The sequence below is a fragment of the Cupressus sempervirens genome, chromosome 2 (assembly GCF_028749045.1).
Source record: "Cupressus sempervirens isolate cs-2001-9-10 chromosome 2, ASM2874904v1, whole genome shotgun sequence".
Lineage (NCBI taxonomy): Eukaryota > Viridiplantae > Streptophyta > Pinopsida > Cupressales > Cupressaceae > Cupressus > Cupressus sempervirens.
The window spans coordinates 501,828,629-501,840,862 of record NC_143119.1 but is presented as its reverse complement, the minus strand read 5'-3'; positions in this window follow the sequence as shown (position 1 = coordinate 501,840,862).

Below are 12,234 nucleotides of genomic sequence, written 5' to 3'. Positions count from 1 at the left end.
TCGGCTTTTACAAGCCAAGGAGGATGTGACATACACATGGAGGAGCCCACCTAATGAGCTAAAGAAAAAATTTTGAACGGGCATGCAAATAAAACCTAATGATGTCAACAAAGAGTTTGAGGCAATCGAATAATCCAAGAATTTGGCGCCTCGCTACTTCGCTAGCCAAGAAATCTTGGAAATCTCAACTAGTGACATAGCGAGGTCATCGGAAAGCTCCAAAATTTGATAAGAGTCAAATAAGCTCATGGGTCCCACATATGGTGCAAGCAGAAAATCGAGTGGTGACAAGTGGTAGTGATAGAGTCACTGAGTGATGATGTGGTGAGCAGATCTTGAGATGTGTTGGATCATGCCATGTGGCAGATCTGAGGGTTCTTGCTACTTTGCTAAGGCAAACTTGCTGACCGGTTAATATGGAAAACTTTCTCACTGGTTAAAATAGTGAAGTAACAAGTGTGACATGGCATCAATGTAGCGTGCTGATGTGGCAATGAGCTGAACCAATCAGAAACTGACACATGTCAAGGTTGGTCAACATGGTTTGACCTAGATAGAAAGTGGTGGGGAATTTGTGAGTTTCCAAATTTTAATGTTTTATTAATTTCCTCTCAAACTCACAAGAGTAACATTTTAAACAAAGTCTGAACATTAGAGATTTTAAAATTTTGAATTTTTAAAAATCTTAAGTTGCAAGTCTGAGTTTTCAACTAGAAGGGCATTTTTCAAATGAAGATTTCAGGCATTTCTAAGAGGTGAAGTATGCACTCCAATATACCGTCGGAATCGTGAGAATCCAAATTTTCTATTTCTGAAGTCAATTTTTGCACAGGTGTTTCCTGGTTTGAGTTATAGCCAGAAAAATGAATTTTGGGGCTTTCTCAATGGAATGGGTAAAAATTGAAAATCTAATTAGGGGATCAGTAAAACTTGGTAAGAATGCGGTTGGAGTTCACTTTTCTCACATTCACTCAATTTAACTTTATTTTTGCCAAGCATTTCAACGGGTTTTCAGATATTTTGATGACTCATCAAGGTTTCATCATTTCAACAGAGATATTTCTCAGATCAATAATAGTAATGATGAAACCAAAATCAGATCAAGATGGGAGAAGGAAGGAAGAAGTTTTCAGTTGCCAGAAGATTGAATTTCAAGTGGACACTTGTCAAGTAAAGATCAGATCCGGGAATTTTTTCTCTTCTTATCTTTCTATCTTTCTTTCTTTAAGGGGGTTCTAGTTTTTTGTGACTGAGAGACCATTCATGGTTCCAATCTTGAGTTCTCTCATATCTTTGATACCATTTTTCTCAGTGTTATTCATGTTATGAATAGCATATTGTATTCCTTTTGAGGCATTTTTATTACACAGTCATTCTATGTGTATTTTTTGAATTTTGATATGCAGATGATGTATTGTTTCCAAGGAAATTAATGCAAGAGTTTCACCTTTCTTAGTTTCATTCTGATTCTCATCTCCTACTTTTGTTACTTGCAATGTTCTCTATTTAAGAACTAAGAGCTTGAACCCAGTTACATCCCCTTAAGGTTGTATATCAGAATAGATTTGATGTTGGAACAAAGCTCCAAGTAAATGTTTGTTTATACTGATAGGATTGCAGGTTACACCAGAAGGATATCACCATAAGTACGAGAGTTTTAATGAATATTGATGTTTGTTTGTAAGTCAAGCAGATAGACCATATACCTGAATATATGAGTATATTTTAGGTATCCATCTGTATGTGAAGATTCAGTTAGTGCCCAATGGATAAGGGATTGGTCAGCTTGAAGGATGCATGTTCTTTGCTGTTGCATACCTGATTATGCTGAGAAACCAAATCAAAATGAATATTATTTTCCAATTTTATGTTTTGAAGAACTATAAGTGTAGGTCATGGCTTATTTGTGGTTACTTTCCTTGGTTATGATTAGCTACTGTGATCAGGAGATTTACCCGTAAATTGAAGAAGAATATTGACCATATCTACTATAGAGGGTAGTCTTGTAATGAAGTATCAAGATAAATTAGACAAATCCCTCAGGTTTTCCCACCTTGGCTTTGCAAAGCCTAAAGTGAAGTGAGTCCTAATATGACTCTGTTAATTGGCCCAGAACTAAGATTTAGCCTTGTTGAATATACAATTTAGCTCGTCTTTAGGCATGTTCCTAGTCTTTGTTTCTTGGTATCAGGTTTAAATCTACCTGGTATGTTCTTTCCCAGCAAAGAACACCAACAACACTATTGACTGAAACATTGTTATCATCATACCATCTAATAGACCCTTATAATCATATGATCTAATAGACCCTTATAATCCATATATAGTCCTTCTCTTCACCAAATATTAGAAAGAACCAATAAATCAAAGAACAGATTTCATATGGAAATGATGAATCTTAGACGCTATTGAATCTTGCCCCCTTTTCCACTAATCATTGTTCATGTTACATATGTATCAGATTTAATTACTAAAATGTATAAGATTTGCAAAATCTATAGTAGATAATTATTTTCTCTTCTTGAATAGACTATGAGATAGTTTTTAGTATCAATGTTGATCATATTATGGAAAGTTGGTGTAAGCATGTGTTGGACATGATTTTATTTTTTAACAAAAATATTGTGAATTTCAAATTTAATGCTATAATGAATTCAGATTTGTATTATAGGTGGTGAATTCAATGCTATAATGAATCCTAGAGAAAAAAATAGTGGAGAATCACCAAAGAATCTCAATAACAATTGATTTCAATATATTGTCTCTGCCCATATCTTCCCTCATTCTATTTCAAACCACTTTGTAGTTTAGCTAAATATCATTGAAGATTCACTCCCAAAACAATTTCCTTTCAAGTTTGAAAAAATGTGGGTGAGGGATGAAAACCTAATGAATACAATAGAATAGTAGTTGAAGGAAGCAAAGGAATCACAATCAAAAATATATTGCTTGGTAACTAAGCTAAAGATGATCAAGAATAAATTTCTACTTTGGTAATAATTTTGAAGAAAAAGAAAGAATAGAGTAGGAAATTGAGGAGCCTAAAAGGGTAATTATTGATAAAGGAATGGATACAAAACTCTATCTCAAAGAAAAGAAATTATTAGCTGGGAAGATATCCTTGGTATTTTAGTTTGATCTTCACTTGGTTTCGAAAATACTTTAATATTCTCTACTTAACAAGGCCAACCACATGAAGGTGGAAGCTCACCAGGCCTCACCCCCCTTCCCCCTAACATCAATCTAAATCCCCCATTATCATCTAATTACATACTTCATTCATTCATTCATCCATTTATGAACTATTAACATTCAATCAATAGAATCACATAAAATTCATTAATATGATATAAAATTAATTAATACAAAATACTAATCAAGACTTCATTAACACAAAAATATTCATTAACATGAAATAAAAATCAATATTAATAAGCAAAATTCATAGATAATTACTTAAAACAACATTCTTTCAGTATCCAACAAATTATCGAACAAGGTTTATCAAAGAGTATTTTTTAAAAATCATTTCTTCTTTTTATTTTTTTAGCTCTCTTAAGAAAAAGGCTGATAGGAGCATCAATATCTTCCACATTATCCTCCTCTTGTGGCACATTCATTGTCAAATTATGATGCCTCCTCCTATTTTGAGGAGTAGGAGGTTGCTGCACTAAAGGGGGCTCTGTTGCAAGAACAAGTAAATGGGTTAAATTGGCATACTCTTTTTCTTTCTTTAACTGTTACAAGTATTTAACTAACTAGTACAACATAACATGCATTTTTCCTACCTAACAATGCCATGTCATGTACATTAACATTTTCATCTTTCGCCACATCAACGTGTTGAACACTTGGAAAATGCTCCACTCCGTCACCATGATGTTCAACATGCTCCAAAATATTCAAAAAATTGTTACACATCAAATTGCAATTGAAGATGTTAAATTATATTCATAATTGTGTAATTAATTTCCAATGGAAAATTAATACCTCCACCACTATGATGCACATCATGGCCTTCATCGTGCCCAAGTTCTGAGATAGGATATGAAGGCTATAGTGAAATGTCATGCACATTATTATGTAGTAAATTTATGTTTGAAACTAACACCAAAAAGAAAATTTCTCAACTATTCAATTTGATTTACTTTTAATTTGACCAATTTACCTATGTCTCATTGGGTGCACCAAATTCTTGGGTATGGCTTTTAGATTCTTGGCATAGGCATGCAACCACGACTTTATAGCCTTCCTTCAAGGCAATTTGCTTATCTTCATTCATGAGCTCTACATGTGCCCTTTATTTTTTTCTTTATTTCCTCAATTTTGCATGTATGATTTGACTAAACAAAATTGTTTACAACATTATATTAAAAAATATATATATGAAATTCTATTGCTACTACTTACAAGTTGAGATTGAAGATTCATATAGCCACTAGAGCCAAGTTTGTGTTGGCCAACCTTTTTTAGTCTCGCTTTTATAGCCACTGATGTGTCCTGTAGTCTATGAATAGTTTGAAACATGTTAGATTATATATTTACAAAGATAACTAATTAATGCATGATTACATTATACTTAATACTATCATCGCATACCTTCTTTTGCCATGTTCTGATTCGTTTCCTTTATTATCATGTAGCCTTTTCTATTTTGCATCCTCTATTATTTCATTCATCTCCATTGGTGGAACCATAAGAGGATGGTTGTACTTTGGGTTCTCCTTTGGACCCTTCTATATTGGTCCCTTACAGTCTTTATATGTTTTGATGCTATTTTGAGAAGTAGGGCAGTGTCAAAAATGTTTTTTTTCCAAAAAGGTCCTCAAAAGAAGTAATGAGATGATATGAAACTACGTACCTTTTATGTATGGTGGATCTAAATAGCCTCAATCTCATATTAAAAACATTATCAAAGAAAATATTATTTCCTACAAAAAAATCATGGGACTATCAGTCCAAAATGAGTTATATATAAGTAAAGTACAATTACACTATAAATAATAACAATTTTAAAGCACTTGAAAGCTTTCATAATTTTAACAGAAACATAATTTTCTTGTTTAGCAACAATGTTCCTACAAATGAACCAGTACTAGTCACACAGACTGCTCCAGGAAATGGATCAGCTTTGGTAGTACTGGTCCCTATTTCTCTATCAACTAAAGGTCTATCTATTAGTGCACAAAATAGGTACATGAGTATAAAATCCACCCAACCAAAAAAATAATGCATGATTAGCACATTACAAAATATAGCAAAACAAGGTTTTACCAGTTGTACTTGGCATAGTTGAGGATGTTTGAATGCTCCTTGTTATTGAAAATGCACTTGGCAATATCGGAGTGATGACTGAAGGAGGTGTCTGCACTTCATCATGAGCTGAATAATACAATATTGTTAACAAAGACATTTACAATGGATAAAGATCAAATGGGATACTAGCCAGAAGCATCCAAAATTGAAAGTTAAGTGTAGAAGGGTATTGCTAAGATAATCCTCTCATGTTGTTTGCAAAATTTTCCATATTTTCCTGGTGCTTTTTTTATAGCATGGAGTTTCAAGAAAAAGAATGGTTTAGATTTCAGTGCAAATATTGGAATCCAAGGAGTTTGAGTCAATTAATTTCAAATGTCAAAAGATGGATTGACAAGTTATGTTGAGGGCTTAAATATCAGTTGTTCTTTGAAACAATTCAAATATCCTATGGTTCATGTTAGATATATCTGGGTAATTGGTTACATTAAATGAGCTAGTTTTGGGTTTGGTACTTTTGGAGAGATTAGTCATATTGATGGACATTACAAATAAAGTTAATAGATGACTTTTTCATAATGATTTCTTCTTGGTGTCTTCTTACCTTCCATAGTAGATATGGTATTTCCAACATGCAATTCTTTGTTGATGTTTCTTTTGCCACCAATATTTTAAATGGAAATGTGAAAAATGATGAGCATATATTGAAGGATGATTATAGGGAGTTCATCACATTCCTACAAAATAAGTTTTTTATTCTTGGGCTTCCTAGAATGACATGCAATTAATGTTGTTTTTGTATGATCCCATGTCTACTTAATTTTGAATTCATTAGGCTAATACAAGGGGCTAAAAATGACTTTTCACATGTTGAGGTAATGATTAGGTCTTTCATTAAGCACTTTTATGTTATGCATCTTAGCAATGTTTTTGTGAACAAAAAAAAATTCCAAAATATGATTGGATGTGGCATTGATTATAAGGATGTGGCATTGATTGTAACAGTCCTATAGAAGTAAAAATCATATCCATAACATCAAAAAAAAAATCAAATGGATTAAATTTGACTTACCCAATGACAATGAGATCAAATTGGATAAAGATAAAATGGGCTACTATTTGACTAGCTAGAATCAACAGCCATGAATGTCTAATCAAATACCAAACTTTGCTAAGGAACTAGAATACACAAGGCATATTACAATGTCTAGAAACCCTATGTCTAATTTAGTATATTACCATTGATTTAACTAGTTTAATATTTTCATTACATGGATCTATTAATAGTAAATAAGTTCTTAGTTGAACTCGGTGGTCATAACACTCTCACCTTTCATAGTCAAGAACAACCTTAACTAGTTCAAATAGAGACCCAAGTATGGAATAGCACTCAGTCATAACTAAATCTACCTTAAATAAACTCAATGGTGTAATAATACTATAATTTTTAGTAATTTTATAAAGCTAAAGTATTACTTACATAAAAGTTGTGCACTACAACCCTCACCATGTTCACCACATGGTCTCACAGGTGTCACAAATTGATGTAGAAGAACACATAATATTTTAGATCATGATCCATAAGATACTATAAAATATAAACATCTATTGAAATTCTATTATTTCTTGAGATTAATTACTGCTTACCTTAAAAGATTTGACTCTATGGACCAATTCTTCTTTCAGTGCCTCTGCCTCCTCACTTGTGTCACTCTTAATGATAATGTTAAGAATTTTATCACTCTATCTTTGTATGAGTTGTTGGTCCATGAACATGGGGTTAGTACTAATGGTGATGCAATCTAGAAATGATTCCTATATTTCAAATCACATTTGATCTACTATCATTTTAGCTTTTTCCTATCAATAAGTATCAAGTTGTGACATCAATATCAGTAAAATTCCATCAAATAACTCCAAATCCATAAAGAAAAGAACATAATAATATGGCATATGTTTTTATTTAATCTAAAAATTTACAATAATTAAGGTTTACCTTCACTAAAGAAGGTGTACCAAATGGTGCATCCCCATCTATGGGCAGTGGTCTATCCATGTCATCATGTGAAAAAGATTGGTAGCTCTTAGCAATCAGCAAGGAAATGAAAGTAATAGACTTACCAAAAAAATTATTAATAAAATAGTAGATTGTATAGTGGAGTTAATATTAATTGGAGGAAATTAGTTTAAATGTTATACTTTCTAGTCCCATGATAGGTAATTTTTCTGTATCTACATGATTCAAATTGTATTCTATCAAAAGCTCTTCCCTTGCACCTATTGATCTTATCACACATACAAAAATATGATTTCCCTCATGTGTGTTGAATATACAATTTGACCACTTATTAGTTGACACAAGTCAAGAACTATTTATAAATCCTGCAATATTCCCTGTTGCTTTTGGCCTTCCATCAATATACATAGCAAACCTTTTACTTTGATAATTTTCTTTGCATTGTATATAATTTGGTGACAATGCATACCTATACATACTTTTTTTATCTTGCACAATCTACATCCAATTGTTGTAATTATAATAAGGTCCTACATAATCCATCAATTCAACAAATTTATCGTAACATACATTTATTTCATCCATAAAAAATAGGCCCAAACCATGTAATGAAGATGGAGCTATGCAATATATCCTTTCATTAATAGAAAAATTAGTGTTAACTAGAGGTAGCTCCTTGGGTACCCATTCTTTTTGAAGATGTGTGTACCTTAAGGGAACTTTCCTATCATCTTTGCTCTCATTATCATAAGAACATAACCTTGCTCCCCCGCCCCCCTAGAAAGAAAAAATTGATTCATTTATTGAATTTTCTTCTAATATTTTGACCTCTAGTTGATCTCCCTATTTTAGACCTACTAGATGTCTCATTTTTGTCTTCTATTCCTACATTTTCCTCACTCGAGGAAGACAAATCAGACAAATATCTATTTGGTGATACCTGTAATCCATAAAATGAGAGACATACTAGGACTAAAGTTGATGTTTATGGTAAAGAGAAGATATGCAAATAAAAAATTTATAGGGTCTATTGACTTATACTTGTCTATCCATGTGACTGTGCAAGATCCTAGTCAAAGGCATTGAATAGCTTGCATGTTTAAATCATTTATCTTAAGTTCGCCAAAAATTTGGTCTAATTAATGTGTATATCTACAAAAATATTGGACATGTTGTACTTAATTTTTATATCTACACATATGGTTTTGAAAGAAAAAGTCGGTCACCTCGCTCATCAAATTCACCCATATTATAATGAATGAAAAGTTGTCTCCTTATAATGCTCTATATATACAAATTACGTAGAAGAAAATAATTAAATGATGTATTGTATACTTTATAATTCATTACCTCTACTTTATGTGTGGTAGTTATGCAATATCATTGTATATACTCCATGATAGTAGAGTTCAACACAAAATAACTTAATTATAAAAACATTCAAGTCAAACAAATTTCTATAAATAAATCATGACCTCATCATAATTGACATTGATCATACCTTGAAAGACATTTCATTGATCATGTAATTGATCATCATCTTCATCCATGTCATCATCATCATCACCATCATAGTACTTGTCACTTTGATCATCGTCGCTACCACCACCATCTTCATCGCCATCATCATCATCTTCGTCACCATTATCATGACCATCATCATCTTGATCATCACTATCTTCATCAACATGATCATCATCATCATCACCATCATCATTAGCATCACCAAAATTATCATCTTCTTCTTCTTCATCATCATTTTGTAATAGTCATTTGTGATCATCATTTACTTTGTCTTTTGATTTTTCAATATCTTCTTCTTCCATCACATTATACTCTACCAACCTTCCTATTGGATCATGTCTAACAACAAATGACCAACCCAATTTGTGTGGAATGCCAAAGTAAAACACTTGCTTGCATTGGCTTGGAAGAACATAGGGTGCATCTCCAACTGGCTCAAATGACCTTGTATTAAACATTATAAATCCACTATCATGTTCAATAACAAACCTATTAGGATCATTTCGATTCAATTGTAGCTTGTACCATTTAACAATAAATAGAATTGATTTGAATGATTTAAAGTCACACTCAAGTATATCATACAACGTGCCATAGTATTAATTTTCAAATTGTTGAGGATGTCTGTCATTTTTAGACAAAATATTGGTGACCATGAAGATGGCACTTATCCCAGAATCACAAGTTTTATTCATTTCATCTAACTTTTTTATCCAAAATTTACAGCCATGGTTGTACATAGCTTTGTGGTGTTTGATCTGCAATTATTAAACATGTCAAAATTATTTGCATTGATTTGTGAGTTGATATTAAACTTATGGGTCATGATTAGTAATCTTTTGCGTACCTTTCTATCTCTTAAGCCATATCCTAGATCAAATACCATTGGCATAACATTTGGATTTTCATTACAATGAGATTCTTTAACCAATGATTCAACACTATCCCATATTAATGAGCAACCATTTTTTTGAGACTATTGAATCCATACTTTCATTCAATCAAGATTGTTTGCAATATACAAATGTAGTGCATCCCACTCACAACCAACTATAAAGAAAACAACTAGGCTAGTTAGAAAAAATTTATATTGATGATGGATAAGAAGTGAAAAATAACTTATAATTACCTCTCACTCCACTCAATCTACCTTTCCCTATCAGGTACTCCCCTTCAAATTTTTTAATAGATTTGGGATCCCAAATGCGATCTACATGAATATTTTTTGCAAACTTTGAAAGATATTCACTAATGTACACCATGGTCAGGTATACCATATATCCCTCTACCATAGAACCCTTAGGACGTGCTCTTTTTCAAACCAAGCCCTCCATAAATTTCAAGTGTCTCTCAACCATCCACATTGACCTACTTTTTACAAGTCCACACAATTCAATCTCCTCAACTTGATGTATGAGGTAGTGTTCTTGAGAATTGAAAAAATTTGAAGGTAGACACTTTTTCATTTCACACATAAACTGTGGAATTTTTATCTTCCAATATTTTATATCTTTTTTATCAATTTATTTAGATGGTAACCACCTAAAAGAGATTCAACATGCAAGAACATATAAATGAGATTTTAGATAAAATTATACAATAGATTACATAAAAAGTAAAGCAAGTCATAAATATAATATATGTGCAAAAAATCTAATAAATAACACTTTGAACATCATGTACTTTCCAATATCATATATAACTTGTTTAATATTGTTGTCAAACTCATGTGGGAGGGATAGGAGTAGGACATACTGCAATCATAAAAAAAATGATCATTTCAATATATTATGAAATAATACAATAGGTAGTACATGCAATTTTACAAATATATTGTAAATAGATAACATGACTTACCTTGACAAAGGTATGCTAATCATGTGTTTTCAACCCTAGCCCAAAATCACCTTTCTTTGATATAAGAGTACTTATATTTGCAACAAATCCTATGGGGAAATTTTTTTTATGACTTCCTTTAATGCATCACTTTGTTGCTCTGTTAATAACCAAGGAAGGGCACTTGAATTTATGTGGTCTCCATTGCTCTTTGATTCAATGAAATATTTTAGTGCATGTTTGGATTCATGAATGTCAATAAAAATTTTGGCAATTTTCTCTCTATCATGCCTTCCATCCAATATCTTTCATAGTGTTTGTGTTACATTCTTTCCAATATGTATAGTATCAAACAAATACACGATTGGGAGATCCTTGTAGTATGGTAACCTACTAAATTAAGTAAGATAACTTTTTATTCCTCTAGGAAGTTGGTCATTGATGCCTTGAAAACCTTCACAAGCTTCAATTACATCATTATTAAATAGAATATAATATAAAAATATAAATTTCAAACTTTAGACCACAAACTAGACATTACCTCAGCAATTTAGTTAATCGTGTTCCAACTTCTATAGATGAGGTATCATTCTTTGTGGCATTGATGTTGTCTCTTCTTTCCCATTAAAAGGATTTTTTTTAGTAATTTGATACTTATGATTATTGTGGAGAAAGTGCCTAAACTCATTGAACACCTACTTTCCTAAACTTCTTGAATGATGAGATTTCATCTTTAGACCACACACTAGACATGAAAATTTTCACTTTGTCTGAAGACCTAAAAGATCATGTACAATTAGCATGCACAACTTAAGCATACAATAATAATGTGTAAGCACTATAATAGACCAAAAATATGTGACCTTAACAATATAACATATTGCAAAAATCATGTATTGTCCATACCAACATTGCATGAAATTGAAATTGTCTTTGTCCTATTAGTCTAGAGATGTCATACATAGTGATCTCATTCCATAAATTCAACAACTCATTAATAAGGGGCTCAATATACAAGTTCATATGTTTAACTTGGTACTTACCTAGTAATTGAATGAACAAAAACATGACATAATTATTATGACCATTTGCATGTATTATTTATAAATTAATTTAGATATCTATTAAATGAAAAAATACCTGGTACAATCATTGACAACATTGTGTGCTCCCTCTTTATGGACATCCAGGGAGGAATGTTATTGTTAATAAAAAAAATGGATTACACTGAGTAAACAGATCTCACATCTCCAAATGGATTGACATCATCCACTATCAACGAAAGCTCAAGATTACGAGGTTCTTTTTTAAAGTGTGGCCATGTTTCTTCTATATCTTTAAATGCATAACTATCCATAGGTATTCGCATAATGTCATATTGACTTCTATTGCATACATGGTAATCCATAGATTGTGCCAAGCTAGTGCACCTGAATAATCATTAAAGACATGGAATAATGAGAATATAATGAAGAACTTTGTGAGATAACTTTTTCGTTATTTGACCTGAATGATATCTACTAATATGACAATTGGGGCATTCTATTGCAAATTCATGTTATTTATGATATATAATGTGATCATTGGGACATGCATGTATA